The sequence below is a fragment of the Gossypium hirsutum genome, chromosome D07 (assembly GCF_007990345.1).
Source record: "Gossypium hirsutum isolate 1008001.06 chromosome D07, Gossypium_hirsutum_v2.1, whole genome shotgun sequence".
In the NCBI taxonomy this organism is placed as follows: domain Eukaryota; kingdom Viridiplantae; phylum Streptophyta; class Magnoliopsida; order Malvales; family Malvaceae; genus Gossypium; species Gossypium hirsutum.
This window is the reverse complement of record NC_053443.1, coordinates 21,766,296-21,785,612: the sequence shown is the minus strand read 5'-3', so window position 1 is coordinate 21,785,612 and position 19,317 is coordinate 21,766,296. Positions and strand designations below refer to the sequence as shown.

Genomic DNA, 19,317 nt, shown 5'->3' with positions numbered 1-19,317 from the left:
TCATTTTAGGAAATTGAGAAGATATTTCGCCTGGAAGGACAACGCCAAAAGTGCGCATAGAGTGGATGGTGATATGGGTTATTATGCATATAGTGGAATTGTGGCATAATCTAGGAATACGCCCTTCTAGTATGTTTTTGATAAACTTCCATTTTGTAAAATATATTTGATTCAAATCTGTTGCAATTAAATGTATTTTAAACACAGCCCTTATTTTCTTATAATAAGCATTTAATTAAAATGCCATAGTACATGTTTTAAAGAAATAGGTAATTTTAAATTATCTTTTTTTTTGTTAATGTTTGAGTTTTGTCTGGTAATACCTGAATCTGGACCTAGTGGATTGGGTCAGGTTTCGGCATTACAAAATAGTCATTCTCTTGGAAAAAGTAAATGGGAATCACCGTACTTGGGAGAGAACCAGGAAATCAAAATTGGCAAACGAAGTAGTGCTAATCAATCAAGAAAACCAAACAGAGATTCAAAATGAAGCAATTGAGAGAAAAATGGGTATGAGTGAGCAGATCAAACCAAAAACTGAACAATGATGTTTAGATAGAAAGAGTGAACAGTTCAGGGATAGTGAGAATAGTGCATCACATGAGGAATATGCGATGAAAAATGAACTTTCTAAAGATCTTGTGGTCGATGGTCTGGAACATGTTTATAGATTGGACTGGTGGAAGTATTGTAAAGAACCATTAGGCCCATTGGATGACTCATCGAATAAGATGGTTCCATCAATCATCAAACTACCTATTCTGGAATTGAAATTGTTTCCTACACACTTTAAACATGGGTATCTAGGGGAACACAACACCTTACCCATAATTATAGCTGCTTATCTATCTATAGAATGAGAAAGGGCATTGTTGGATGTTTTAAAAAAAATAAGAAAGCAATTGGATGGAAGATTTTTGACATCAAGTGGATAAGTCTAACATTATGCCAACATAAGATATGATTAAAGGAAGGGAAAAAATCCAGTAGTAGATGCGCAAAGGCATCTTAATTCTAAAATGAAAGAGGAGGTGAAAAAAGAGCTACTGAAATGGTTGGATGCTGGAATAGTCTACAAATCTTTGATAGTGAATGGGTGAGTCCAACACAATGTGTTCCAAAGAAGGGTGGTCTAACTATTGTAGAGAACAAGAAAAATGAGTTAATTCCAACTCGGACAGTGACAGGATGGTGGGTATGTATTTATTACAGGAAACTGAATGATGCAACTAGAAAGGATCACTTCCCTCTTCCCTTCATTGATCAAATGTTAGACTAACTCGCCGAAAAAGATTACTACTATTTTCTTGATGGGTACTCAAAGTATCATCAAATTCCAATACATCTGAATGATCAAGAAAAACCAAAATTCACATGCCCATTTAGGACATATGCGTTTAGAAGAATGCCCTTCGGATTATGTAACGCCCTATCTACTTTAATAAGATACATGACAGTAATTTTCTTCATCGTGTTAGAAGATGGGTTGGATGTTTTTTATGGATGATTTCTCAGTATATGGGGACTCATTCACAGAGTACTTAAGCAACCTAGAAAGATTTTTGGAAAGACATGAAGTTACAAATCTAGTCATTAATTAGGAGAAGTGTCATTTTATGGTAAACGAGGGAATTTTCCTAGGGCATCAAACCTCTAAAATGGGGTTAGAAGTAAACAATGCCAAGATTAAAGTTATTGAGAAACTGCCACATCCAACGACAGCCCACGGAGTTCAAAATTTTTTAAATCACGTCGGCTTTTATAAACAGTTCATAAAAGACTTATCTCAGACTGCGAAGCCACTAACTCAACTCTTGCAGAATGAAACACCTTCATATTTGAAAACGAGTATGCTCATGCCTTTGTGGTACTCAAGCAAAAGTTAATTTCAACTCTTATTATAATAAGCCCGAACTAGACAGAACCATTTGTAATCATGTGCGGTGCTAGTGACTATGTTGTTGGGGCAGTACTGGGGCAGAAAAGGGATAAAATATTCCACGCCATTCATTATGCTAGTAAAAACTTGAACCCAACCTAGTGCAATTACACTACCATTGAAAAGGAGATGTTAACAATTGTTTTTGCATGTGAAAAATGCTAGCATGATTTGATACAAATTGAGTATATATCTACACTGACCAATTCAGCCCTAAAGTATGTCATGAAGAAGAAAGAAACAAAGGCTAGATTAATGAGGTGGGTGCACACTACCACTAAAAATGAGATGTTAGTAGTTATTTCTACATGTGAAAAATTTTGGCCATATTTGATGGTGAATCAAGCATATATCTACAACGACCATTCAACCCTAAAATATGTCATGAAGAAGAAAAAAAAGGCTAGACTAGTGAGGTCGATACTGCTACTTCAAGAGTTTGATCTTTGGATCTTAGATAGGAAATTGATGGAAAACCAAGTTGCAGATCATCTTTTAAGGCTGGAAACAGAAGTGGAAAAAGAAATGGACATGGAAATAAATGAGAAATTCATGGACAAGCAGTTTTTCTGAGTAAAGTAGTGTCAGGTAAAGCAGATAAAACATAGAATTCCTTAGTATGCATATATTGTAAATTATCTGGCACGAGTGGTTTTTCTGCAAATGTATCATGGTAACAAAGAAAGAATATCATGCATGACTCAAAAAGCTATGTATGGAAGGAATCATATACCTTCTAAAAATGTGATGATCAATTAATTAAACGATGCGTGGAAGAAGAAGAAGAAGTGGACAAAATTTTGACAGGATGTCAAACGTCCCTATGCAAGGGTCATATCAAGGGAAAAAGAAAGGCACAAGAGGTATTACAATCAAGATTTTATTAGTAGACCGTGATCAAATATGCTTATGAGTTTGCCTGGAGATGTGATAGGTGTCAGCAAACAGGGAACATATCTAAATAGGATGAAATGCCACAGGTAGGGATCTTAGAAGTGAAAATCTTTGAAATTTAGGGCATAGATATTATGGGGCCATTCCCTTGTTCGTGTGGAAATTAGTACATCCTTTTGGTAGTAGACTATGTGTCCAAATGGGTGGAAGTTATAGCATTACCGATAAATGACACTAAATCGGTGGTGCGATTCTTACGAAAAAATATATTCTCAAGATTTGGAACACACAAAGCTCTCATCAGTGATGAGGGATCCCATTTTTATATTAAGCAGTTAGAATCTGCCCTAGCCAAATACAGTGTCAGACACCAATCACTACTACATATCACCCACAAGCAAGCAGACAGATAGAATTTTCAAACCAAAAGGTGAAACAGATCTTGGAAAAGATAGTGAATCCAAATTGGAAAGACTGGGCAATAAAATTAGATGACACATTATGTATGTATAGGACAACCTACAAAACCCCGTTAGGTATATCCCTTTATCAACTAGTTTATGGGGAAAACTGCCACTTGCCGATCAAGTTGGAGAAAACAAGCTTATTGAGCCATAAATGAGTTGAATTAGACCTCGACTTTGCTAAAGAAGTGAGATTACTTCAATTACATAAGTTGGAAGAATTCATGTTTTGGCCTACATGAATGCGAAATTATACAAGGAAAAAAATCAAGCTACGACATGATGTCATGATAAAGAAAAGAAACTTTTTACCATGACAGCAAGTATTGCTTTTCAATTCTCGGCTAAAAGTATTCCTAGACAAGCTGACGATGGATCGGCTCTAAACAGTAAATCGTGCATTACCTCATGGTGCAGTGGAATTAATCACTAAGGATAGGAAGCCTTTCTTGTTAATGGGCAGAGAGTGAAACACTACCTCGAGGGTACAATCGAAAAAGTATATAAAAAAAGTATTTAGATTGCAAAGCCATAATAAAGGTAAAGAACAAGACAGAGAACCAGGATGAGGAATGGAGATTAGAAATGTATATGTAAAAAAATCTATTGTGTTTCTATGTAAATAACCCATACGAAGGATACCTGACTTTATCGAGCTGAACATACAAGAGGAGAGCAACCCAAATACACCTCGCTACACCATCTTAGAGAAAACGGGTAGTTCTAACTCTTATCTTTAGTTGGGGCACATTAGGGACAATGTGCAATCTAAAGTGTATGGGTTACATAGATTGCAACAATACAAGAGACCAATTAGGAGCATGTTAATAGTTTGGATTGGATGAAACTTGTAAATTTGGCATGATAGTAAAATATTCTAGGTTGTTAAAATTTAGACTAGTTAGTTCATTTTATTAAATTGTAAATAGGTGAAAGAAATTGAGTATACCAAATGATGAATGATTACATAGGGAAAGCATGTATATTTGTCTTGAATTATAAGTAGTTATAATTTTATAACTTGCATGATTGAATCCAATGATGTTAAAGTGCCTAGGGATGACCTAAGGCATTGTTTGGTCAAAAATAATGTAAAAAAGCTAACATAATGCATGTATACCCTAGTACCTATATTTGTGCCTAATCCAATTATTGATGAGCCTTCATATAAAACCATGAACTAAAAAGAATATCTATTTATCCTTCTCTTGGCCCCAATTAATGCATGAATTTAGATGTCGGGCCATAGATATTTTAAGGTCTTAGAAAAATTAGAGTGAAAGAAGTAAGAAACGGTATGATATAGTAAGTATAGGATTCTTGCAAATAAAGTGCCTAAATGAAAAATAGTGTGAAACCAAAAGCATTGTGAGGTTTAAAAGCAGAGTGAGAAATATAAAAGCATGGAATGAGATAAAAGTAGTGTGAGTGAAAAAGAGTGACATAAAGTGATTCAATAAAAATCACAAATACTTAGGAAATTTTCATTCATGTTACACTAAACTCATTAAGTTGATTCTACTTATCAATATTATATTGTGTCTTCACATATAGAGAGAAAATGAATGTGCGAGAAGGGGATATAAAGAGGTGACCCGAAAAGTATACTAGGGAGTGCATAGGGAACAAGATTATGTGCCAAACTAATTTTGTGCTTGAATCATTTTGAAGCTGCCAATTCTTGAATTCCAAACCAACCTTAAGCCTCAGAATGTTACAAGTAAAAAAAGACCTATGTGACTTAGGCAACTCTGTTTATGGATGAAAATCATGTTGAGTATGTGAAATGGTAATTACTTACATTCTTCTAACATAAATGTTATAACTGTGTAGTCGTTTTGATGGAGTCATATGCTTAGTATTTTTTTTTACTTGTTAACTTTGTAATTTAATGAACTCTCATGTCTAAAAGTAAGAATTCTAAGTAATTTATATATCATGTTGAAATTGCATGTTTTAACAAGCCATCTCGTTATCTATGTTTAGAACTAGTCATTTGTATGAAGAAAGCTCAAGGGTCATCATTTCTTTTTATTTTTTCATGTGAATTGTCTTGTTTGCTTGAAAACAAGCAACAATGAGTTAAGTGTGGGAGAATTTGATTGGTCACAATTCGTTGGGGCAAATTAAGTTATTTTCAACACTTAATCAGCTTGTATTCAAGTAATTTGTTATCTTTTTAGTTAGTTTATCAATTTAGTATTTTTATATTTGAATTCAATAAAATGTGCATTTTAGCATGTTTTGTGACCTGTTAGGCCAACCTGGGCCTAAGGAAGGACTAATGTGTTGATTGAGTGTATCGGACATCGTTTTAGGCTGATAAGTCAATGGACTTCCCCGAATGTCACAACATTCAAAGAGGATGTCGCGACAACAAACTTCGAACCTCAAAGGGAGCATTTTGCCTCTAATGTCACGACAACCACCATGCAATGTTGCAACACCCAACTTCAACCTAAAAGAAGACTACCTAACCGTCAATGTCGCGACAACAACAATCCAATGTCACAAAAATAGACATCGAACCTAGAGGAAGGATATTCAACAGCTGATGTTACGACAACAATTACTCCATGTTACTACTGCCAACTTCGAACTAAATAAGGGAAGTATTCGATGTTCAATGTCGCAAAACTAGTTATAGGGTGTCGTGACACCGGTCCAACGAGGCTCAATTATCAGCCAAATGTGTTTTTCGTTCGCGCACTACAAATTAAAATGCTTAACAGCCTTTAATGGACCTAATTTGGTCATTTAACAGAGAGACTATAAATATTAGTGCTCAAGACTTAATTAGGGAGCTTCGTTTAATTATTGAATTTTTTCTTAGAATTAGGGTTTACATTAGGATTTTTCTGTTTAATCTATTTTCTAGTTTAATTCAAGTTTATTTTTTAGTTTCTTTTTGCAATTCTATTTATTTACTTTATTTCTGCTCCAATCAAATCACGATCAACATCAACATCATTCCAAGGGTTTTATAGATCGATCTTCAACACACAATTTCATATCTAGATTTCCCTTTTCTCTTTTTTTTTTATGTTTCAATTGAGTGTTTAAAATCAAATTAAGGAAATTTTCATCTCGTATGGCCATGAACTAAGAACCTTAGGGACATTAATCAGTAGAAGTAGGAGTGATTGGCTAAAGGTTTAGGGCTTACCCAATTTAGTTGGCTTAGATTAAGAGAGATTAAACCATAGGATTGACAACCCTAGGAAGTAACTTAAGTAGATGAGACTGAAATGATAGTCTACTGAGTATCACTTAATCTATCATAGTTTAAGCTATCAAGTCGAAAGATAAGTAGGTTAAATCAATCAATTAATTTAGTTATAGGCCGAAAGGTATTAACTAGGTTAATTTCTAGCTAATTTGTTAAAACCTGAATTTGAAGTTGATCATGAACACGGACGCAAGTTAATCTTCTGCTTGCTTAAATTGATTGAAATTCGGTTGTTTATTTTAGTTTTGATGTTATGATCTTTTATATCATTTATTATTACTTGCTTGTTGTAATATAATCAGTATGTGATTACTATTTAGATTTAGTAGTGTGTGAATTGCAATTCAGTTTAGACAAACCTCCCTCGGGTATGATCCTCGATACTTCCTTGTGTTTCGTTGTAAACACTTTAAACTATATTACAATTTGAACTGTATACTTGAAGATACTGCACTTAAATTCTTACATTTATTTACAGATTTACAATCCTTGATGCATGCACATCGGGGCACGGTCACATATTGTTCTCAATGTTTTCCCAATAAAGAGTAAGAGGTTGAAAGGCTTCTCCAGTTATCATGAGGCCATGCGAGGGGAATTCGATGTCGTCTACCTCCTCATTGAAGCTCGTAAATGTTTTGTAATCCTTGAGTGGGGAGCTTACACAGAAAAACAAAAAAAAAGCAAAAGCATACAAATAATAAAATAAACACTAAAACAAACCAAAAATCCAAGTTCAAAGTATAATGACATCGCCTATTTCAAATTTCAACCATACCCCAACACAACTCCTCAATGATGTCGTATACTTTAACAACATGATCCTTTGACTTGACTTTGTAAACATCACAGCCCAAATACTAGATTCTTTAAATGTATCAACTATCTCCCCCCCAAAAAAAAAATTATAATAATAATAATAAGGCTTCAATCTTTGACCATTTACTAAAAACATATGACCATCCTTTGCATCAAGCTCAATTGCCCCATTAGCTAACACCCAGTTAATTGTATATGACACTACACCAAAATAGGCTTTTAGCGGCGTTTTTAGCGGCATTTGGACAAAAAATACCGCTAAAGATCGATCATTAGCGGCGCATTATGGAAAACGCCGCTGAAAATAAGCATTAGCGGCGTTTTTAAGTAAGCGTCGCTAATGCTCAGGCTTTAGTGGCATTTTTCGTAAAGCACCGCAAAAAAACCTAAGCCCAACGACGCCGTTTTCTGAGCTTTCGGGGATTTAGCGGCATTTATAAGAAAGCACCGCTAATGCTCAAGGATTTAGCGGCGTTTTTGGGAAAGCGCTGCAAAAAAACCTAAGCCCAACGACGCCGTTTTCTGAGCTTTCGGGGATTTAGCGGCGTTTTGAAGAAAGCGCCGCTAATGCTCAGGGCTTTAGCGGCGTTTTTGGGAAAGCGCCGCAAAAAAACCTAAGCCCAACGACGCCGTTTTCTGAGCTTTCGGGGATTTAGCGGCGTTTTTGGAAAAGCGCCGCTAAAAATATTTTATCTTAATTGGTTTATTCATATTAAATAAAATTCAATTTATTTCTAATTGAATATTTAAAATCTTCAGAAAAAAATAATGACACGTAGAAATAATTTGAAATAAAACACATGAAAAAATTAAAATATTATTATTTAAAATAATTGTAAAAGAGATAATAATAAATTTGTTTAGGGTATATGATTTATTTAAGATTTAAGGCCGGTTTAGGAGTTCATATTTTAAGGTTTAGGGAGAATGGGTTTAAGGATTATGGATTAGGGGTTGGGATTTAAGGTTTAGGGGTTAAAAGGTTAGGTGTTTAGGGATTAAAAGTTAGGGATTCAAGGGTCGAGTTAGGGTTTTGGGTTTAGATTAATTATTTTTTAATTTATATTTTAAATATGTTCTTATATAATTGTAAAAGAGATAATAATAAATTTGTTTAGGGTTTTTAGTTTAGGGTATATGATTAATTTAAGATTTAAAGTCGGTTTAGGGTTCATATTTTAAGGTTTAAAGAGTATGGATTTAGGGATTATGAATTAGGGATTATGGTTTAAGTGTTGGGATTTAAGGTTTAGGGGTTAGTGGTTTAGGGGTTTATGGGTTAGATGTTAGGGGTTAAAAGTTAGGGATTTAAGGTTTAGGGATTCAGGGGTCGAGTTAAGATTTTGAGTTTAGATTAATTATTTTTTAATTTATATTTTAAATATGTTCTTATATAATTGTAAAAAATTTTGTGGCGCTTTATAAGAAGCGCCGCTAAAGGTAATAAATCAACTTATAAAAAAATAAAAAAATTTTAGAATAGCAAAATGGCGTCGTTTTGTTCAAAATGAAAAAATTTTGCGGCGCTTCTTATAAAGCGCCGCTAAAGGTAAGCAATAGCGGCGTTTTCAGGCAAAAAATAAATCAATTTATAAAAAAAATAAAAAAAAATTTAGAATAGCAAAACGGCGTCGTTTTGTTCAACATGAAAAAATTTTGCGGCGCTTTATAAGAAGCGCCGCTAAAGGTAAGCAATAGCGGCGTTTTTAAAACGCCGCAAAAAATAAATCAATTTATAAAAAAAATAAAAAAAATTTTAGAATAGCAAAACGGCGTCGTTTTGTTCAAAATGAAAAAATTTTGTAAGCAATAGCGGCATTTTCTATAAAAACGCCGCAAAAAATAAATCAATTTATAAAAAATAAAAAAAAATTAGCATAGCAAAACGGTGTCATTTTGTTCAAAATGAAATAGCGGCGTTTTTTATAGAAACGCCGCAAAAAATAAATCAATTTATAAAAAAACAAAATAAAAACTTTTTAGAATAGCAAAACGGCGTCGTTTTGTTCAAAATGAAAAAAAATTTGCGGCGTTTTTAGGTAAGCAATAGCGGCGTTTTTGTAGCAAAAAATAAATCAATCTATAAAAAATAAAAATAAAAAATTTTTAGCATAGCAAAACGGTGTCATTTTGTTCAAAATGAAATAGCGGCGTTTAAAAAACGCCGCAAAAAGTAAATCAATTTATAAAAAAAATTTAGCAGAGTAAAACGGCAGAATTTAATTTTTAGTGGCGTTTTTATTGAAAACGCCGCAAAAGTTATACAATTAGTGGCGTTTTTTATAAGCGCCGCAAATATTACAATACTAAAACGGGGTCGTTTTCTTCCCCAAGTCAGATTTGACTTAAATAAACTTAAAACTGAGCGGGGTTTTGTGTTACCAAATGCCGCCAACCTCCCCCCCCCCCCAAAGTTCTGAAAACAAAATCCTTCACTTCAAAATTTCGCTTTCCCTCACTTCAAATACCGTCGGCGATGCCTCCCCTCAAGCTCCCTTGCCTATCGTCGTTATTTTTTAGGTCCACCATCACTAGCGCCGCTTCCACCTCTCTTTTTGCTCATAAGAAGACCAAGGGTTTTTTTCTAAGTTCCCGAAATGATGTTCCTTTTCCTGATTGGTCCAATTTTTGGGAAGAAATCATAGTGAATTCTTTTTCTAGGATTCCAAAAACGAAAATGGGTTATATTTCGGCCATGGGTTCTTTTTGCTCACTGAGTTTTCTTGCAACTCATGTATATGTTGCGCATACTTTTTCTGCCTAACATAACAGTAAGTGCATTTGGCCTGCTTCCTTTTTCATTGCCTCTGTTCATTAGTTTTTTTATTCTTTTTAGACTCAAATTCTTTGAAATTATGAGGAGAAATGTGAAGAAAGAAAAACAAACAGATAAGGGTGATGCATCTGCTGAACCGGTTCGAACCAAGGTGGCGGGAGTGGCCCGAGATGAGTCGGCGGATGTTGAGTCGAATCAACCAAATCGAGAGGAGGATGCGGCAGATAGGAGGGTTCTTCGCTCCAAATACCTTGCTCTGATGACCAAAATAAGCGGTTATTTTTATTTTTCTTCTTCTTCTTTTCCTGAAAGGATATTAATCTCATTTCACTAGTTTTTTTTGTTTTAATTTTCTTTCCAGATTTGAGCAAAATTATTGCTTTTTCTAACTTGAATTTTTGGCGGTGCAGGTGCAAGGGAAGAAATATCGAACGTGGATTCTAATAAATTTAACATAATCATTAATGAAGTCGACAACTTACATCAACAAGGTTTCCCTTTGCTTTTCCTTTAAGTTTTAGAGAATTTGTTTTCATTTACTTGTTACGTCTCATTTTGTTGTTCTTTAATAGCTTTTTAAATATTCAACATTTTCATAAATTATCACATTTCTTTTAACTTCTTAAAGGAAGTCTGTTAAGCGTTAATTCGTTGAATTTGTTTGAGATTTTCTAGGTTTTAGTTTAATTAACTTAGTAGCCTTCGTTCATTTCTTTTTTATGTGGAAAAGTTGAAAGAATTTAATCTGCAAAGGTGTTGCAGATAGACTCACATTGGTCATAAAGAAATATATATTTATTATTGTAATTAATTTTGGTGCTTCTCTTTTTCGTGCTTGTAGTTTCGAAGCCACGTGAACAAGTAGCCGATGCGGAGGCATTGTTAGGCTTAGCCAATACATTGTTAGGCATTGTTAGGCTTAGCCAATAAATTGGGGCGGCTGTTTCACCATTCTTTAGAACCTGCAAAGGAATTTGCACTATGTTAGTTCTTTTATAGATATTGTTTTGAGTTTTCTTTTTGGTCTTTAATGGATTAGGTGTTAAGGATTGTTGGATTCTTGCTGAATTGTTTTGCTTTGTGCTGATCTTTAGGCTTGGACCAATGAGTAATGAGTTAAAGCAACGGAAGCCTATGGTTACTAGAAAGCGTGCTGTCAGACCAACTGATACTAGTCGGCCTGATGAGTTGAAGTGTGTTCTCTGGTCTTTAGTTTTTAAGCATCATTTAGGGTTGTGAAATATAGTTGAAGAACCTCAATAAAATCATTGTGCTCGTTTCATTTTGTTTTTTGGTGTCTTAGTTTTTTTTTTCAAGTTATGATAAAACTATTCAGTTCACTTTAAAGTTCTTGTTATTAAAAACTGAAATATGTTCATGCCATGCCTAACCTAACCAATTTGACTTTTGTTAATCTAAAATTTTTATTTTTATTTATGAAATAAAACTAGTATTTGTTCTTTGTGTAACTAGGTGAATTATATTATAGAACTCTTAACTATTTTTAAGTCTAACAACTGAATAATGAAACAGAACTGTATTCAATTTGTTGTGGCTTACAGAGAGTTTGGTTTGATTTGTTTTCTTCATTTAACTACAATAAATTGATTAAGTATAAACTTCCGTTAAAATCTTGCTGAATTTAACTGAATACACTAATTTTTAAGTGAATGCATGATCAGGAAGAAGGTGTATAAGTTGGCACTGAGTTACTTGGTAATAGCCATATCTCATGGAGTTGGTGTGTTTTTGAGTTATTCACACACTATCTTTTGGGAATATTCAAACTTCCCTTTCTTGTTTGGTTTCTATTAATTGATGGTTAGAGATGTTGTGGAAGTAAATAAAACGTGTATCCTGATGTGCAGTGTTTAGTGTTGTGTGGTTGAATGTATACTGTTTGGTACCATAAGCTTAGCACTCATAATTTGCATTGTGTCTGTCTACTCTTTTAACAACCATTGTTGACAAAGAGTTATTGTTCTGCTCAACAGGTTGATGAAACTGGTGCTGAAGAGAAAACTGATACTGACAGGAATATGGCAGTGATGTTTGAAATTTTAAGGAGAAAGAGACAAGTGAAACTTGAAAGTTTGATCTTGAATAGAAGTTCATTTGCACAGACTGTCGAGAATTTATTTGCTCTTTCATTCTTAGTTAAAGATGGAAGAGCCGAAATAGTGGTGAATGGATCTGGTTCTCATATTGTCTGTAAGTATATATCAAGACAATCGACAGACAATTCACTTAGCATTATACCTTGATAATGCAATTGTCTCATTTACTGTTTTCTTTCAGCACCTAAAAATGCCCCTGCTGCCTCGTCCATAGCAAGTGGTGAGGCTGCTTACAGCCATTTTGTGTTCAGATTCGACTTTAAGGACTGGAAGGTATGGAATGTGCTATCATCATATATAATCCCAATATTGCAAGAACTATTGAGTATTATGTTCAGTCAATATTCTTAATAATAAAGCAGTCTTAGCTATTGTTGAATTGCCTAAAGTAGTATGGATACAATTGTGAGTCTATCTGCAATGCTTATTGCCATTGTAGAAAAAAAGGACCAATCTATTATTCATTTCTATTAGGTCAGTTTCTGTTTTTAATTTGGTCGTTTAAATTTGAAATTTTACAATTTAATCATCTAATTTTACAATATCATTAACTAATTTAAATAGTTAATACTATTAAATGAGAATAATATTTCGATTTTAATCGTATTTTTGACTTTCGCAATTAAATGAGAATAATATTTCGATTTTATTTTCATTAGAAATTATAATTCGACAACTCAACGAAACAATTATATTAGTCTCATATTTCAATTTTTTCCATTACTTTGAAATATTTTTTCCATTACAAGATCATTTGCACCATTTTTGTGGGATATATTGCATGTCTGCAAATGCCTTGTCTTTCAATTTGTCATTCTGCTATAATTCATGCCTTGTCTTTTAATCGCTATAATTCATGCCATGTTTGCAAATGACTATGGCTTGTTGCCTTGTTGCCTTGTAGGCCCGAATGACTATGGCTCTAATATTTGTTCATATGAACTTGTTTGCGCATACTGCTTTCTCATTTAGGCTGTAGTTGCTGTTCACTTTTGTCTTCTGTTTATTAGCCAAATTTACTTCTGTTGCCTTCTGTTTTGTTATTCTTACTTCTGTTTTTTCGGTAGTAATGTACTTCTGTCTTTTTTTTCAAGGATTTGCTTCGAAATTGAGGAAATATAAGGTATTTATTCCTATGTTTCCCTAATTAGTTTTCTTTAAAAAATGTCCAACTTAATAACTTATATAATTCACATAATAACTTACATAACTGAACAACTTAACAACTCACATAATTTACATAATACATATATATATATGTCATACCATATAACTTAATAACTTATATAATTCACATAATAACTTACATAACTTAATAACTTAACAACTCGCATAATTTACATAACTTAATAATTTTAAAATATATCATTCCATAACTTACAAATTAAATACAATAATTAACAACTCACATAACTTAATAAGTTATACATGTTATATCATAACTCACATAATAACTTACATAACTTAATAACTTATATATATGCATAACTTAATAACTCATATTATTTACATAACTTAATCATTGTAAAATATATCATTCCATAACTTACAAATTAAAGACAATAATTAATAACATACATAATGCATAACTTTTCAACTATTTTATATGTGCTGTTTTATTTCAACTACTTTATATGTGTTATTATTGTTGTAATTAGTTACTAACTTTTCAACTATTTTATGTGTATTGCAGATAAAATGCCTAGAAGAAAATACGAATATGATGAAGATGTTTTAGCAATCGCAACATTCGCTGTTATAGTGTATTGTATAAATATTTTTATCATTTTAACTTTTAACATTTTTGTAAAAATAATATGAATTATATTTTATTTATTGATATTAATATTATTTTATTCGTTTAATTTGAAATATTATATAGATTTATTGCTTTTGGCTGGTTTAGATTGTGTTGCTTTTGATTTGTTGCTACAGGATGGCTGAAAATATGAAAAATTAAATTTCACAAAAATCTCAAAATTAGTGGCGTTTTTAAAAAAAAAGCGCCGCTAAAGGCCACCAAACAATAGCGGTGTTTATGGGAAAAGTGCCGCTAAAGAACATAACCTTTAACGGCGTTTGTGGAAAAAGTGCCGCTAAAGAACATGGCCTTTAGCGGCGTTTTTGGAAAAAGCGCCGCTAAAGAACATGGCCTTTAGCGGCGTTTGCGAAAAAGCGCCGCTAAAGAACATGACCTTTAGTGGCGTTTTCTGGAAAAGCGCCGCTAAAGAACATTGCCTTTAGCGGCGTTTGCGGGAAAAGCGCCGCTAAAGAACATGATCTTTAGGGGCGTTTATTTCTATAAACGCCACAAACGTTAGTGGCATTAACATCAGCGGCATTTTTTGCAGCGCTTTCAAAAGCGCCGCAAATACTTTTAGCGGCGCTAGAAAAACGCCGCTAAAAACCTGTTTTGGTGTAGTGTGATCTTGACCATCGTGATTTAAGCTTTCTTGGAAATAGTTTAATTCTAGAATTAGATTTTACAAAATTTACAAAAATATGTTTTAAATATTCTTTTAAAATATCTTTTAAGTTTTAAGAATTTTATTTCTTTTATTAATATATGACATATGTTTAAAAATAATAATAACTACCACTAATAATTCTAAACTTATATAATGCATACATATTAAATAAAATATAAATTTAATTTAATAAAAATGTGAATCAAAATTTGGAATTTATATGATACCTTGATGAAAATATTAATAATAAGTAAAATAAATAACATATACATTGAAGTTAATTTTAAATAGCAAAAAGATTATGAGTTACACTAATTTGATTTATATACTAAATTGCAAGCTAAAAATCAATGAATTTATGAGGTATATAATATATTAATTAGAATAGAAGCAGGCAATCCAAACATGGTTTTATAAAAAAATAAAGAGATTTCTTCCCTCGTCGGATGAAGTAATAATTAAACATTTAATTATTTATTTAGGCACAATATTATCTAAAGCACGCTCTTCCCTTATTATTTGAAACATCCCTAAAATTCCAATAATAGCATAAAAAGGTGATCATTATTTGTGCATTCTTGTATAAGCCTAAAAATCACAATACCAATATATCATTAATAATTAGTAATAATTCAAGGAATTAAAATGAAATTAATGTAACGTAATTTAAACTTACTATTGAGTTCTTTTTTGACATTGGCTTATTGAAAACTTAATTTTCAAATAAAAAATTAAAGTTTATATTCGAGCCAAAGCCACATTTTCAAATAGTAAAATTAAAAAAACCTTGCGAAAATCATGACCATGAAAAAAGTTTATTAAAATCGCAAATTTCAAAATAAAAGGTATAACAACAGGTAATATTTATAGAGTTACTGGTGGGTAATTAAAATTTATAAATAATTATGATTATCATAAATCTATTAAAATTATTATTATCTCTTAAAAATATTATTATATCTTAGATTTTAATGGATTATTAAAAACTATAAAAAAATAGAAAAAAATAGAGCTTCTTTATTTATATTATATACATATGATAACTAAACTTTTTAGTTTTAATCTAAATAACATTAAATGGATAATAAAAATTTATAGAAATTATCTTTGAAAAAACTATAAAAAGGTAAATATAAAAAATACTGATGCATCACTTGTTGTAATATTATGCATATGTACTTTGTTATATTATATATACTAGATTTGTATCCTGTGCGATACACGGATTGCACGTGCGTTTTATAAAATTATTATTGTTAGATAAAAATAAAAAATATTTAATAATCACAATCACAAAAAAAAATGCTTTAAACTCATGTAAATTATTCAAAATTTGATAGTTATTTTTTATTTAGCTGTTTAAAATTTTTTATTAAAAAATTATAAATAATATTTTAATAAAACTTGTAAAATTATTTTAAAATAATGTTTCAAATTTCTGAAACTTTTAAAATGCACAAAATGTTTTATAAATTGTTTTTATTGTATTCAAAACTGTTTCTTTATTTTTTCTTGAGCCTTAAATATAAAATAGTTTAAGAAATTTTAAAATCATATTTTAAATTTTAAAAATATTTTTAAAAAAAACGTATAGAGAAACCTTATTTTAGATTATTTTTAAAAAAATATTATATGTTTGAAAATATAAAATTCATAAAAATTACAAATTACAAGTACTAAAAAATCTAACATTAATTAGTTTACTTTTAAAAAAATCTAACACTGTTGGTTGAAAGTTACATACGTGAGCATTAGCACACTTAGAAAACGTGGTAGCTGGTGAGTTTTGATAAATTAATATTTATAATTGAATAATAATGCTAAATTAATAAATAAAACATGAAATGATGAATTCAACAACAGTTAAATTTAAATTGATCAATTTTTATTTTAAAATTATTTAGTATTATTATTTATATTTTTTGTTTAGAAATTTTGAGATTGAGAGTAAAAGAATTACTAAAATTATGGGTTAATGACATAAAAAATATGGTGGGAATAATGTATAAAATAAAAGGTATGATTGGACATGTGAACTAAGTCAACCACTTCAAAATTTACATAAATATCCAAGTTGTAGCATTAGCTTTAGTTTTAGATGGTACATACTTTAACACCCTACAGCTTATATAATAGTTGACGCATTAATAGTATCAAACAACATTTAAATATTTAGCATTAGTACACAATGTATAGTTGCAGTATGGTCCAAATCCTCCTTTTTTCAATTGAAATGCTTAAATGCATTTGCCGTCTTAGATGGAGACAGAGGCAGGTTTAAAAAAACAAAAAACACAAAATCAAAAGTTTACGAACAATTTGCATGCATATAAGAGAAATGTTTACACATGGTAATATCATTACCTGAAATAAATAAATAAATATTATATTTACCTTTGTCCCACTGAATGTAATAAACTTTGTTCATATTTTAAAATTGTAACAATTAATTAATTTTTATCTATATTATGTAATTTTACTATTTGTTAAATTTACTTATATGAGGAGTTACGTTCTTTTTGAATAGTATACGTCGCACTTCTTTTTAATAAAATATACGATAATTTATTTTTGAATAATATGTATCTGTATTATTTATTTAATTATCTTTAAAAAATTATATAAATTAAATGCAAAAAACAGATGCCACTTGTTGTATTTAGCATATATATATAATTTGGACCATATAGATTTTAATATATTTATGTTAGATTAATCTATCTATTAATTGAAGAATGAGAGATAGAATAAGGATGATATTGATATTTAGGCATGGTTTGATTATCCATTAAAAAAATCAAATAATCAAAAATTAATATCTTTAGTGGTTTAATTTTTCTTTTAAATACATCCCTAATAAATAGAATTTTTTAATGAAAATGTGAAAAATGATAGGCAGATAAGGAGCTAATATTTCATTTTTTAACATTACCCTTTAATTATTTTACCTTTAAAATTACATTCATCCAACAAGCTAATCATATTCGGTGCTTGATTTTAAAAAAAAAAGTTTATCTAACATTTTTTACAAATTAAACGCAATACTTAATTTTTTGACATTTAAATTTTTTAGTTCTATTAAACAACATCTTATTAAAGCTTAAAATATCACAAAATTAAAGGACATTTAGTGCATAATGTCTACATTTTCTAACAATTTGGTCATTAATATTTTTTAAGTTAAATTTCACCGACCTTTGAAGAAGAGTTAACTTACTTTTCTTTCACAAAAATACTAATTAAAACATTAATTTTTTTAACAACGTAGGAATGGCAACCTACATGACGCTATTGTCTTATATGTTAGATCAACAGATAATTTAAAAATTAAAAAATATTAAAAAATAAAAATAAAAATCTCATAAAAATTCAAAAGAAAAAGCATGAAGTAAATGTGGATTATAATGTTGGTTGCCATTTTTAAAAATTTAACATTTTAATTTGTATTCCTATTATAAGAATATGAATTTGACTCTTTTCAAAAGATTGATAGTTACAATTAATTTTTTAAAAAAGGTTAAAACTAAAATTAGTTAAAAAAAGAATAAAAACTAAATTAACAATATATATATATATATATATATAAACGTTAAACGTAATATCATTAATAAATATACAAGGGTAAGTGAATTGGGTTGGATTCGATCCTAAATTTGATATTCCAAAAGAAAAGTTTATGGTTGTAGGCAAGATATTTGTAATTGATAAGTATAAAAATTGAATGTAAACATGGTGGTAAAACTGTTTTTCCCCTTCCTTTTGCAGGAGCAGCAGCAGCACACAATGAATGACCAAAAGTCAAAAACTTATTGATACCTAACTCAAACATGCTCTCTTTCTAACTGGCTGGGATGATATTATTTAAAAGTAAACAATGCCAAACAGCATCCACAATAATAAGTCATAATAATGACGGATCAAATGGGAAATGACATTCCTAGGCTAACTTTTATCATTACAATCCTGATTTTGAGACTTAAAAAAATATCATCACACCAACTGGTGATTTGGGTCATTTTGCAGAGAGGATAATGGAAAAAATATAAAACCAAAATTTATGAAAAGTACAAGCTCACATGAGTCGAACCTTATCATTCATGGGCCCCCTGCCTTTGCAGTATGTATTTACCCCAAATCTCTTTTAATATTACTATTGTTGTGCAACTGTAATCAAACTCTTGCCTTAAAACCTCAATCCTTGGCGCATCTAAAATTTCACATTTTTGCTTTCTTTTTAGTTTAATAATTAAACTTTAATTGCTAATACCATGCAACTATAAACTCAAATTCCTTTATTTGCTTATTTCAATTTACAACACAGACAAATAAAATATCAAAATTGAATTATAAATTCTTACATTTTATAATTTTTAAATAAAATCATTTTGGGAACAATCCCTTTGCCTACCCTTTACATCTGATCAAATCTTTCTTATTTTAAGAATGTTAGATGATTCAGTTATTAGATCAGCAAAGTAAAATTTTAAACTTTAGATGTGAACTCAAGTTCATAATTTAACAAAATTATTTGATGATGAAGCCCGCATAAAAAAAAAAACCCCCCTTAATTTCAATATGAAAATAATATGTATGTGAAGTAATTCCATGTAA

At 30.7% G+C, this 19,317-nt stretch overlaps 1 pseudogene; it reads left to right on the top strand.

Annotated features, from left to right (window-relative positions):
• The first annotated feature begins 9,750 nt into the window (after positions 1-9,750).
• Positions 9,751-14,103, top strand: LOC121219089 (non-structural maintenance of chromosomes element 4 homolog A-like; annotated as a pseudogene).
• The last annotated feature ends 5,214 nt before the right edge of the window (positions 14,104-19,317 follow it).